Here is a 12,316-nt window from a genome sequence, read left to right on the forward strand (position 1 = left end):
GAAGGTGGGAGTGTGTGAGACTGAGGCAGTGCAGACAGAAAAGGCAGTGGTACCTCAAATGCCAAACTGGCAAGATGGGGAGGAATATTGTGAAATAGAAGAGAAAGTAGTGAGGCCTAGGAAAGACATGTCCCTCTAGTTAGATAAGCAAGGAAGGTTTTGGTGGGCAAGGTTAGCCCTAGGCAGGACCAGAAGAGGAGGGAGTCATACATCCCAGATAGGGTGTATGTCTCCCCAGCACCCTGGAAATCCTGTAGAATAGAATAGAATAGGGTGGAGAGAGGGCCCATGCCAGGCTAATCAGGAGAGAGATGAGCAGATAACTTGGGTGGTGAGCATAATAACCGTTCTTTGCATCTCAACCCCAACAGAAGACGCCAAACCCTGCCATTTACTGTGGTATCGAAGCCATGGTTTACCATCGCAGATAATGGGGACAAGAGGAAAAAGGACTGAACAACAAAGGGTTCAAAAAAACCTTCAAGCACAAAGCATAGAGTAACTGAACAAGGAAGTCGCACCAAGCGAAAATACTCGAGACATCCTGCTGAAAGGGTTATTCACTGAGATTATAGTCTTTCCCCTTTTCTTATTTTTGCCTTTATGATTATAACACGAATGTACTTCTATCTTGGCATACTTCTTATATATATATATCATTTGTTATATATAATGCGCGCTGACCCCGGGATCGAACCTGCATTGCTTTTTATTGTCTTACTTTCCAGGTGAGGCATTGCCACTGAGCTTTACTCCCGAAAGGGACAGTGGGTGATACTGCAATAGTCAAAGAAATTGTGTATCCCGGCAGCTGAGAGTATTTCTGACATTTCAAAATGCTACAGAATAATGGTGGTCAATGTTTCAATATAACAGTCTGCAATGGATCATTATTATCAATGGCTTGACATTGGCTTGGTATGATCAGCTTCTCAATATTGTCAATTGCTTGGTGTTAATAATGGATTGTATAGATGCCTGCGACAAACACTGCGAAGTATAAGACAGACCAGAGCAGAAGATCCCGTTGGCTGCATTCAAAAACTCAAAAAAACCAAACAAATCTATAGAAACTGGTCTAATAATCACAAACAATTAAAAATACAAGAGGATGGGGAGAGAATGCTTTCGCTTCTTAGCACAAATAACTGCAGAAATTTTTGGGCAGTCCTAAATCAACTTGAAACTGGCCAAAACAGTGCTCTTTGCAACTTAGTGTCGGAACGCAAGTGGGTAGAACACCTGGCCAAGAACTTCGGAGCAACAGGCTCAAGAGACATTAATATCAGCAACATCACCTGGTCTCTGGATTTTACCGTAGAAGACATTGAAGAATTAATTACATCATCCTCTACCTCGAAAGCCGCAGGGCCGAACGGCCTCACATACCAGGTGTTAAAAAATCAGCCAAAACTTTGGTCAAAACTGCTATTCTATCTCTTTCAAGGAATAATGAGGGAAAAAACTTTTCCTCCATCGTGGAAGAATGCAGTGATGATCCCATTCTTCAAAGGGGGTGACAGGCTAAGTCCAAAATGCTATAGACCCATAGCCCTCTTGGATATAGACAGCAAAATATTCATGAGAATATTGACGAGGGAACTTTCCCTTTGGGTAGACTCAAACGAAATTCTCCCCCCGCACCAAACAGGTTTCAGGAAGGGTCTTTCTACCAGCCTTAATGGCCTTACACTGAACCTGTTGAGCGAAAGCTCGAATGAGAAAGAAGGCTCGCCGTTGTATGGGGCATGGGTAGATCTGTCCAGGGCATTTGACATGGTGGACAGATCACTCCTATGGCAGAAAATGAGCAAACGGGGAATTCCAGCCCCCCTGCTGGCTATGCTCGTTGAACTACATAAAAACACTACGATCAGAGTGAGGCTGGATGACGCCGGCAACCTCTCAGAAGCAATCCAGGTTCTAAAAGGGGTACGACAAGGTTGCTTGGGTGCACCTTTGCTTTTCAATCTTTTCCTTTCAGACATAGGAGACTTTTTGGCCTCGGCGTCGCTGATCTGTCCCAGGATCAACAGCAGAAGAATTCACTGGCTGGCCTATGCGGACGATCTCGTTCTCTTGGATGGATCAGCATTAGGACTGCAACATCTCTTATCTAAACTCAATGAATACGCCAAGTTAAATGGCCTTAAAATAAACCCACTAAAATCTAAGGTCCTGGTTTTCAAACACCCAAGAAAAAAGGTAACATCAAGGATCTGGGTTTTGGATAACGAGGAAATTCCCAGAGTAGATAAGCTAATATACCTGGGATACGAAGTCTTAGCCCATCCAACTGTAAACAAGGCGAATTCATCCATTCACAACAAGACCTCGAAAATCATTGCGCAAATGAAAAACCTAAATGGAAAATTTTGTAAATTTTCATTGTTACCACTCAAGAAATTCTATGTAGGCAAAGTAGTTCCTGTCCTCCTCTATGGATTGGAGGCAAAACCTCTGCTGTGGAACTATGATTGGTACAAAATCGAGGGCCTTATTTGGAAATCCTCCATTAGGCTTCCAATGTGTACATCGTCAGCTAGTCTGAGGTTCGAATTAGGCTTGACCTCACTGAGCTGCTACGCAGAGTGGAAACTCCTCTCACTATACCGTAATATAATCACAGCCAGTGAGGCCACCCTCTTTTTCGACATAAATCAACATCTAAAGAAAGCAAAATCAAAACAGCTATCGAGCCTAGAAAAGAAGATCGGACAGATTCTGCATAAGCTTGATTTAACAACAGAAACCCTGCTACAAAACCCTTTGAAAGTAAAAAAAAACCTAAAAATGGCTGACTGGATCGACACAATCACAAGAGTCAGAAACTTAAAATCACTGAACTATTTCCTGATAGTAGACAGGAAACTGGGAACCATGCCACGTTATCTGGAAAAATTCCCAGATCGTGAAACAAGAAACAGTTTTCTCAGACTACGTCTGAATTTAGCCCACACAGGAGAAATACTGGCTCAAAGAAACCAGGGAGAGAAGGCAATAAAATTCTGTGAAATCTGCAAAACTCCGAACCTCCAAACCTTGAAACACTTGCTATTGGAATGCGAAGGCACATGGGCCATAAGAGTGTCTTTTCTGAGGAGATTCGTCAGCAGAGAAGAGAGCTTAATCCAAGATGCATTCTGGAACAGACTGATCTCCGGCCAGGAAATTATGCTCACTGCTGCGATAGTAAAAGTATCAGAGGAACTCACCATTTTAACAAAACATCAAAAGATGACACAGTCTAATGAGCTTCCTGGTGGTCACTCATTGGCCTTTCAGGATTTTTAGCTACTCCCTGGCTTCCGAGAACCGTTAGTAATTTTATCTAAGGAAATGCACTATGCTTTTGTAAAGGTTTTCTTGTAAAACCAAAAACAAATAAATAAAAAAAAATAAAATAAAATAATGGATTGTATAATGAACCCATCAAGAGTGGCCCAGCGTCAATGGCTCAGTAGCATTGCTAATGTGGCATGATTGGCGTTCAGTATTATTAGTGCCTCAGTTTTCAGTATTATGAATGGTTCAGTATTATTAGGTGCAGCAATGGAAAGTTACAGCGAGCTGGAAACCATAAGGTTAAAGGAAAGACACAGGCATGGTGCAGACTTCTAATCCACGAGCGACAGGGAGATTAAGCACGTATATCAGCAGCTACTGGAGAAAGAGAGAGATACAATAAAAGAGATTCCAAAATCACACATAGCAGAAATGTTCAGTCAGCCCAGGCGGGCAGGGGTGGGTGGAGATTGGGCAAGGCAGATGAAAGAATGGAAACAGTAAAACAGTAACTATGATGGTAGTCTATTTGCTGGGATCCTCTCTGGTAAACGTTCAGTGACGACAAATCCATTTCCTGGCACAGTGTCCAAAACTGATGTTTTTTCTCCTGGCAGAGGATTCACCGTGAGATTTACTATGCAGCAGCAAGATGTGTCAGATAGCCACTATTGGTCTGCTGTCTATTCATTGTTTGTTCTGGGCACACACATTTCTCTTGGCAATCTACCTTTTTATATGGTGGCTCGCTTGGTGCACTTGCTTGTTCAGTGACTAACTGAATGTCAGCTGCAATAGTTTAGTTGAAATGACACAAGTGGTTGATGTGGGTTGTGACGAAATGACTATACTGCTCTGCAGGAGTACAGGCATGAGTAATGCATACAACTCATAATTAACCCACACTACTATTAAAGTAGCAGTGCTCCCAGTCATAAAGGAGAAACAGGAACAGCCCGACAGGTGTAACCCCTGTGCCTCTGGTGGTAATGTGAGCCGAGAGCAGGCTATACTTAGGAAGGGTGTGAGCTAGCACAGAAGCACCCAAACAGCAATAGCACTGTGATACGAAAGTAAAGCAACTTCCACTAAAGTTCTATAAATAAAATAGGACACTTCAATTAAACTAAAGATATTACCACCGGATTAGGGGTGCCGGTAATGGTTGTAAATCCCCATTCCATTGAGGACTCTATGGGGAATCCGGTACTGATAATACCAGTGCCGGTAATCCCTGTGATTTTTTCCAGTAAGGTTCCTGATTTACCTTCAGCTCTTAGCTGGCTAGAATGAAAATTAAACAAAAAAAAATCATACACATCTCTTATTTGCAGTATTTCATCAGAACTGCCTTAAATTCACTCTTTTAATACTGTAACCTCGATCCTCCAACACGTGTGTTGTCATGCATATATGGTTTGCAGTGCCCTGCATCTTTCTTTAAACACATCTAGGTTAATCAACCCAAAAATGCATTCACATAAACCATCCAATGGTCAAGGATACTCCCATCTGTAATGCAATGTGACTTTACCAGCCACAGATATTCACTTTCACAAGGTGTGTTGCACAAAAAATAAGTCAAATGGAACACACGCCTATACGCGCACACACACACACACACACACAACCATACACACACTACATAGAGTGACAGTGCCCTACAACATAATTCTGAAGATGTGAAGCCAAGCACTCCTGAGCAACATTTTTAGTTTCCTTTTTTTTTCTAATATATGCAGCTTGCTCCCTGCATGAGTTGCTTGAGTTGCCAGTAGTGGTGGCTTCCACTTTGTATAATTTGAAAAGACGGACTAGGCAGAACTCACTTTCAGTGATTGATTTCAAAGCAATATGTGTTCCACAAAGCAATCACAGGTTGTTCTGAATAAATAACTCTGACTCTCTTAAGGGCCTGGGCTAGTCTCCTCTGACTCTGCCACTGTAACCAAGGGTCACACAGAGAGTGCCACGGGTATCAAGGGCATTGCCTGGAGTAGCATATAATACCATTGGCAACGCTTACTGGTGCATGGCAGGCGGCCGCTGACGCAGGTTGCTCTGTCCAGGGCACACCTCCTGCATTCTGCTCTCACAGCAAAATGGCACAGCAACTAGCGTCTGACACTACAGAATTAAATGGATCTGTTTGTTGTGAAGAAAACAAGTGCTGAATCCTAGCCCGGGAGATGTGGCTTGGAGACTGGAGGAGGAGAGATCACTCCACTCCTTGGCTTTGGGTTACATTAGTTTTATTTCAATCAACCTAATTCAATTGAAGTGACTCAAAACTGCACTCCTAACAGGCTGTTGATGAGCCTTGGCACACGGTGTCTTTCCTGACACGCAGCCATCTGGCAATCGTACTTGAGAGACCCACTCTCGTGGGGACTGCAGGCAGGGCTTGTAATTCTATAAAGCAATTCTGGGCAGCTGCCTAGGGTACTATCAGGAAGGTTTCAGGTGTGTGGTTTCTGCATTGTAAACAGCAAATGTGACTCTGTTTAACAGGGGGAGGGTACTGACAAATAGGCAATCTGCCAGGGGTGGCATAAATCCTTGCACTGCACTGACTGCAGTGGCCTTCAGCATCGAGACAGAGCTAACAGGCTCCAGGCCAATCTACTGTGAGCACAGGGCTTCTTAGTATTCCTTCCTGTATGGGAATCACCCACTTCTTTGCCAGCCGCCCCTGTACCGAGCAATGCATTGAGCAAGTAGCTGCATGGCAGAGGTCACAGATTAGAAGAGGCAGTGAAAAAAGTGGACCCTGTAAGAAAGGTGAGGTATAGGCTGTGATCGTATTTATCCAAGAAAAAACACACCTGCCCTCGTGACCAGCACAAGCCAATAATTGACATTCTGCATTGTGGAGGAACTCAGCACTGGGCTGCAGGCATGGAGAGTCTGCACCTATACACAAGTAATTCCCTGTGGGGCTGAAGAATTGGGCCTGCACCAGCGCACAAGAGAAGCAGAGAGAAAAAAGGCGTTACCATGTACACAGAGGTTCATGAAGCCCCAAGGACCAGAAGTATAATGCAATGTTGATTCTATTCCCAGTGGGGGAAACCTTTGAGCCTCAGCATCATGAGAAACAAGACACATTTCCAAAGCTGCTGACACAAAGAGGACCCCAATTTCACACATAATGAATGTATGTTTTTTCTATTTGTGATAAAAAGGAGACATTGGGCCTCATTACAACCTTGGTGCTAAGTGCACCAACTTTACCACCATGGTGTAAACTCTGTTTACACCATGGTGGATGGCGGATTTACCGCCCCATTCCAAGGTGAGTGGGGCGGTAAATCCCCATTTCCCATTTTCCCTTCCCCATTCCCATTTTTGCCCCATATGGCATAATGGGAGTGGGGAAGGCGCTAATTACGCCGCCGTAAATTACGGCGGCGTAATTAGCACCATGGCAGGTTAGCGCCATGGATTTTAACGCCTGCTAAAAGCAGGCGTTAAAATCAGAATCAGGCGTTAAGGGTTAACGGTGGCGTTAACCCTTAACGCCTGAGTTGTAATGAGGCCCATTGTATTTGTCCTCTTCTCTTTAGTATTTTCGTGGAAGGTTTCTCATTCCACTCTACATCCTTCCCAAGGTGTAATCCTAAAAGTTCATCCCATAGAGGAAGAAAAGCTCTTAAGATCCCATTGCTTCTCTAATGATCAGCTCCTAATTCGACTGGGATCTGGCTGACTTGAGAGGCCATGCATGATCACATTTTGAACCTTGAGGTGCCTTCAAATGACAGTGTGATTGTATTCTGCGCCCACAGTGAGCACACATTACATTAAAGGTAAAAGATCCAGAAATCAATGGCCTGCTATGGAATCAGGAAGGCCCAACCATTGTGGAAGTGGCCCCCACAGTGACAGGGTTAGGGGCACCTTCACCCTTATACTGTAACCAGGCCCCTTGCTTAAACTCATGCCGTGCCCCGAACCCATCCTTTCTGCAATGTCCATGCCCTGTATGGCATCAGTATCAAACCTCTCAATATCCACATTTCCTCGAGTTAAAAAGAGAAAGATTTTGAAAATTAATCAGAATACTATAAAAATAGTATATAAAAAAGAACATTTCCTAAAGTGCATTATCTGTAGTGTTTGGCTCCAAATGCAAAGAATTCAAGAAACTAATTACAGCTGACACAGTTGAAAGCGTCCAACCAGTTAAACAACAATGCCAGATGGTCTCCTTGTCACCCAAATTAACCACATTTGGAAAACATGTTAAAAAATGGCTGCCATAATCCGAAAAAGGGACCTAGTCCCTTTTTTATTCAAATGGCAGCGGCCGGACGGGAGGCGCATTGGGGACCAGAGCGCAATGCTCCGGTCCTGCAGGTAAGATGGGGTGTGGGGTGGGGGGGGTTTGGGTTTTTCCCATAGTTCCCTGTTGCCGCCCCATGTTAGAAAAAAAAGGAAAAAGGGAAAAAATCACCACCCGGGGAAGGGCCTATGGTGGCTTGAACAGCAGGCAGGGTTTGGGTAATCTACCCCGCTGTTCCAGCCACCTGATTGGCTGAGCACCCTTCCCCGGGTGCGGATGAAAAGATTGAAATTTCCAGCAAGATTTTACTGAATATATGCCAAGTTCATATCCAATGGCTGTGGGCAGTACACAACTCGGAATCCGAAGGGCCTTAATTAATCCTACTAAAATTGCAAAAAAATCAAAAACCTAAGGTGCTAAAATTTCGATACCGTAAAACATTCTGGGGACAGTCTTCCCCTCATAAAATCTCAGCATTGGGATTGTGAATTTGCCATACTTTGGGTCAGTTCTGCACAGCTGGTGCAGAAGTGCAATCGTGTGAATTTTTAACCATTCCTTAATATGATGTTTTTGCAATTTCGCAATGATAGGAAATCCTAAATAAACAAAGCTATCAACTTGCTCTCTCAGATCGGATCCAACACGTTATTTAAATTTAGGGATTTTCTGCCAGGTTGCATAATGCATAAATATGGTTTTATTTGGATTTACCTTAAGACTGTGCACCTTGGAAAAATCGGAAAAGAGGGTGATCAAACGCTGGGGTCCTAACTGCATGCAGTCAAATATAAGGGATTCATCTGCTTAAGCCAACCATGTTGCTTTCATATTAAACATTTTTGGAGTAGCAAATGCAGCAGGTAATAAAAAATCACTTATATCGGACATTTAGAGATGAAACAGACAGGGTGCCAAAAGGCAACCCTGCCTGACTCCTCTAAAGCTTAATATCTTGCGGGACAAGGTTCTGTCTTGATTCAGCATAATTTGCACATTGAACTCAGCATATAACCCAATGATTAGATGTAATAACCCGTCAGGAATCTACCATTTCTTTAATTTTACCCACATTAGTCTCTGATCGACCGCATCAAATGTGGCCGAGAGATCTATAGTTGCCATACAGAATCATACTTTTTAAACCATGCTTGACTCATAATGTCCCTAGATGTTTCTGGAAGCCTGTTTGCTATTTCTTAATCGGCAGTTGACCATGATTTAGGGAATCGATGAGAAGATGCAACAAATTCAAAAAGAATAGACAGAATAACTGCCCAGTCCCCTGGATTGTCCTTAAACAAGAGCTTCAATAATGTATTCGGCCCAGGGGCCCGAGAGGTACTGATTTTCTTAATTATCTCTTCGTTCCGGTCATGGTTCACATGCAACTTCCAAACTTTATCGGAAGGGTTCATTACCGGAGACTCACTAATGCCTTGTCCCACTAGATATGCAAATAACATGTTACATTGTGCCACCCAAACGTGCTCAGATACAGGATTCATCTGATTTACCAGCTGTGCATTCTCAAGGTCATTTATTAATTTCCAGAATGCCTGAGAATGTATATTACGCAGGGCTAGCAGCATATGTTCGGCTTCCCGCTGGCTCCTTAGGGCGCAATTTCCCTTCAGCCAATTGTTATGGGTCTGCTTCCCTTTTTTAACATGAATTCACATCTAGCAATGTAACAATTTCTTAGACCTAGTAATGCCTCTGATCTGGGCTCTCATCACTCTTTTTCTCACTGTTACTTCAGGGTAAAAAAGATGGACATGTTTCTTTCCAGGACCCCTCATTCGCACTTAACTACACTATATTAACTGCCTGATTCATGGAATAAATTGTGCTGAAAATGGGGATTTGTGCTCCATTCTGCCTGCAAATCCCTGTTTAACAAATTGGGATTTGTGGGCAGAATGGCGCACAAATCCCCGTTTTTGGCGCAAATAATTCCTTGAATCAGGCAGTAAGTCATCAATACATCCGTCATGATTGTCAACTGATAGTGTATTATACTGGCATTTGAATGAGGTGTGTCTTAAATATGTGGCAGCAATTACATTGACGCGATCTACCGTGCAAGGATTCCAAGACACTCTGTTTCCAGCGGCATTAACTCAGAGGCCACCATAAAACAAACTGAGACCCAATGCACTTCAGCCCTCCAATTTCAAACTGTGCAGTAAACGTACAATGCTTACTAAACCCAGATGGACTTATATGAAGAGATTTACATTTCTCAAAGAGATTTCGACTTACAAACATACAGTGTAGTGCTGAATGAATAAATTACAACAGTTTCAATTGAATGGAGATGAAACAGCCGACACGTGTTTTGACCAGAAGGTCTTCTTCCAGGTTGATATACGCATATCAAGTATCACAATAATGGGATGTACATAACCCATACATAAAGTCAAAGAAACAATATGGTTAAATGCACCAGAAACACAATTCGGAGCATAAAGGTGAAGGAAGAAAAGCAATGTGGACCAATATAGGCGTTGAAAATGTTACAGTAGAACCATTTTACCATTCATGAGTCAAGGTCAAGAGAATCCCAAAGGATACCAATATCCCATGTAACAATCCATGACAAGGAGACAGAAAAAAACATAAGTACATAGTGAGAGAACAGATAACCCATTATTACATAATACATTAACATATAGTCAGCCTAACATTATACCACCTACTAATGAAAATTGAACTCCACCATTGAGAAACACATGTAAATGATTAACCATATTATTCTACCCAAATGGGTGACACTAGAGCCAAATAAACCAATAAGCATGCTTAGTCATGCAGTGAATATATCATAACTATGCTAGTGCAGCTGGCTATATTAGAAAAGATACACAATGTTAAGATAAGTATAGGCCACAGTGATTTAATATATGTGGTTCTAGAGAACGGAGTAACCAATTAACCAAGTTCGCCTACCTTTACTGTGTTTCGGTCCCCCACTTTTGGGACCTTAAGGTATACTGGGAATAAAGACACATAAGCTTTCTCTAAATTTAATGCCAACAACACTGACTTTTTGCAAGTGAATGCCGCCACATGCACCCAACAGAACTAAACAGAACTGATTTCAGTGAAATGATTATACCGCAGGTCCAGATGCACCACTTCTATGGGAAGTGCATTCGAGGTGAGGAAGGGGACAAGAAAAGGAGAAAGAAGCACATTACAATTACCCTTCACTTATGAAGATAAAGCTTCGAAAACTTAGGTGAATCGATTCCTTATCATATACGGAACTCACCTCTCGTCACTAGCATATCACTGTACAACCACTCTCTAGGGCGTCTGCCCTCAGACTACATTATTTAAAGCAACCACTGAAAAAATGGAAGTACTGTGTTTAACCACACAGGTCCACCATCTTGGAATGGGGTAAGCTGAATAAGGACCGTGAATCGGACCACCGCCACATTGCAAGTATTACCCTGAATTAATTAGTCGCAGTAATGTAATGCATTGTGTGAATATTTGTTTGTTTTTAATGAAAATGTCAAACTGTTTTTATTTATGTTTTTCATGTGTCTTACATTTCTGCTGCTTTTGATATTAATTAGTTTGCATCATTTACTAAATTTAATTTAGCACACATATTACATGTCTGCATTGTTCATGCACTGTGCAATGACTATAAATGTTGTGTATATGTGTTACGCTCACCTGGTCTCCGCGGAGGTGTTGGTGAACGGTTGCAGCCCTCCCGGGGGTGAGGTCGCTCGGGTCCGACTTCGCCCTCTGCGCTTATGTGGTGACTGGTGGTTATGGGTGATGCTGCTCGGGACTGCTCCTGCGTGTAGAATAGTGGGCGTGAGTATGCCAGTTGTGCACCTGATCCCCTTCCAGAACACTACTCCCAAACCGTGGTACCCGTTGGATGTGCTGTCCCTGGAAAGCTCCCCTGTTGATTAGTTTTGGTGAGCACTCCATCCTGCTGCTTCTGGCAGGGGTGCTTGTATGATCTGGACCGAGTACCTTCACTGGTCCCTTGGACGTGGTAGTCCAGTCCTGCTGTGACTAAGCCACTATACTTCAGGTAAGTGTTCCTGTTTGCCTTTGTCTTTCCTCATCTATTTTTGTTGTATTGTAAAGTTTGTTGTCTTGTATTGCTGTCCATTCCACTTTTGATGTTTGCTCTTTTGCTTTCTTCCCTTGCAGGTGATGTTGCCGGGCATGCAGAAGCTGCGGCGCCCGAGGCGGCAGCCGGAGGGAATGAGGAACGAAGCTGCAGCGGTACAGTAGCTGGTAAATTGTTAACTAGGTGGCGCGCGGGGTTCAAATGCGGCGTGGCCCTAGGACAGATGTTCTAACCTTGTCTTTCTTCTTCTTCACAGGGTCCGAGTTCGTGGATGCGGAGTGCAGTGCTGCAGCGTCGGGATCAATATCGCTGGATGTCAGGAGTTGAGTCTGCAGATGAAGCGATGAAGCATCGGTTTCCTGGAGGTGAGTATGCAGGAGAACGCCTGGTTTCAAAGGTAAGTAAACTGGTCCAAGCGGCGGTGAGCGGCACGTTGCACGCAAGTGCACAGTAACGCAAAGCACCGGCCTTAAGGATGGAGCAGCTTATATAGCTGAGCTTCTGAAGCCTCGCCCACCAGGTTCAGCCTGCCTGTCACACCCTGCCACACCCGATGAGTCAGCACATGAAGACCAGGCTTGGGGAGCCACACCGATGAGTCAGCACATGAGGATGTTCTCTGGAATAAAGGCTGT

The sequence above is a fragment of the Ambystoma mexicanum genome, chromosome 6p (genome assembly GCF_040938575.1).
Source record: "Ambystoma mexicanum isolate Mex_15411 chromosome 6p, UKY_AmexF1_1, whole genome shotgun sequence".
NCBI classification, from domain to species: domain Eukaryota; kingdom Metazoa; phylum Chordata; class Amphibia; order Caudata; family Ambystomatidae; genus Ambystoma; species Ambystoma mexicanum.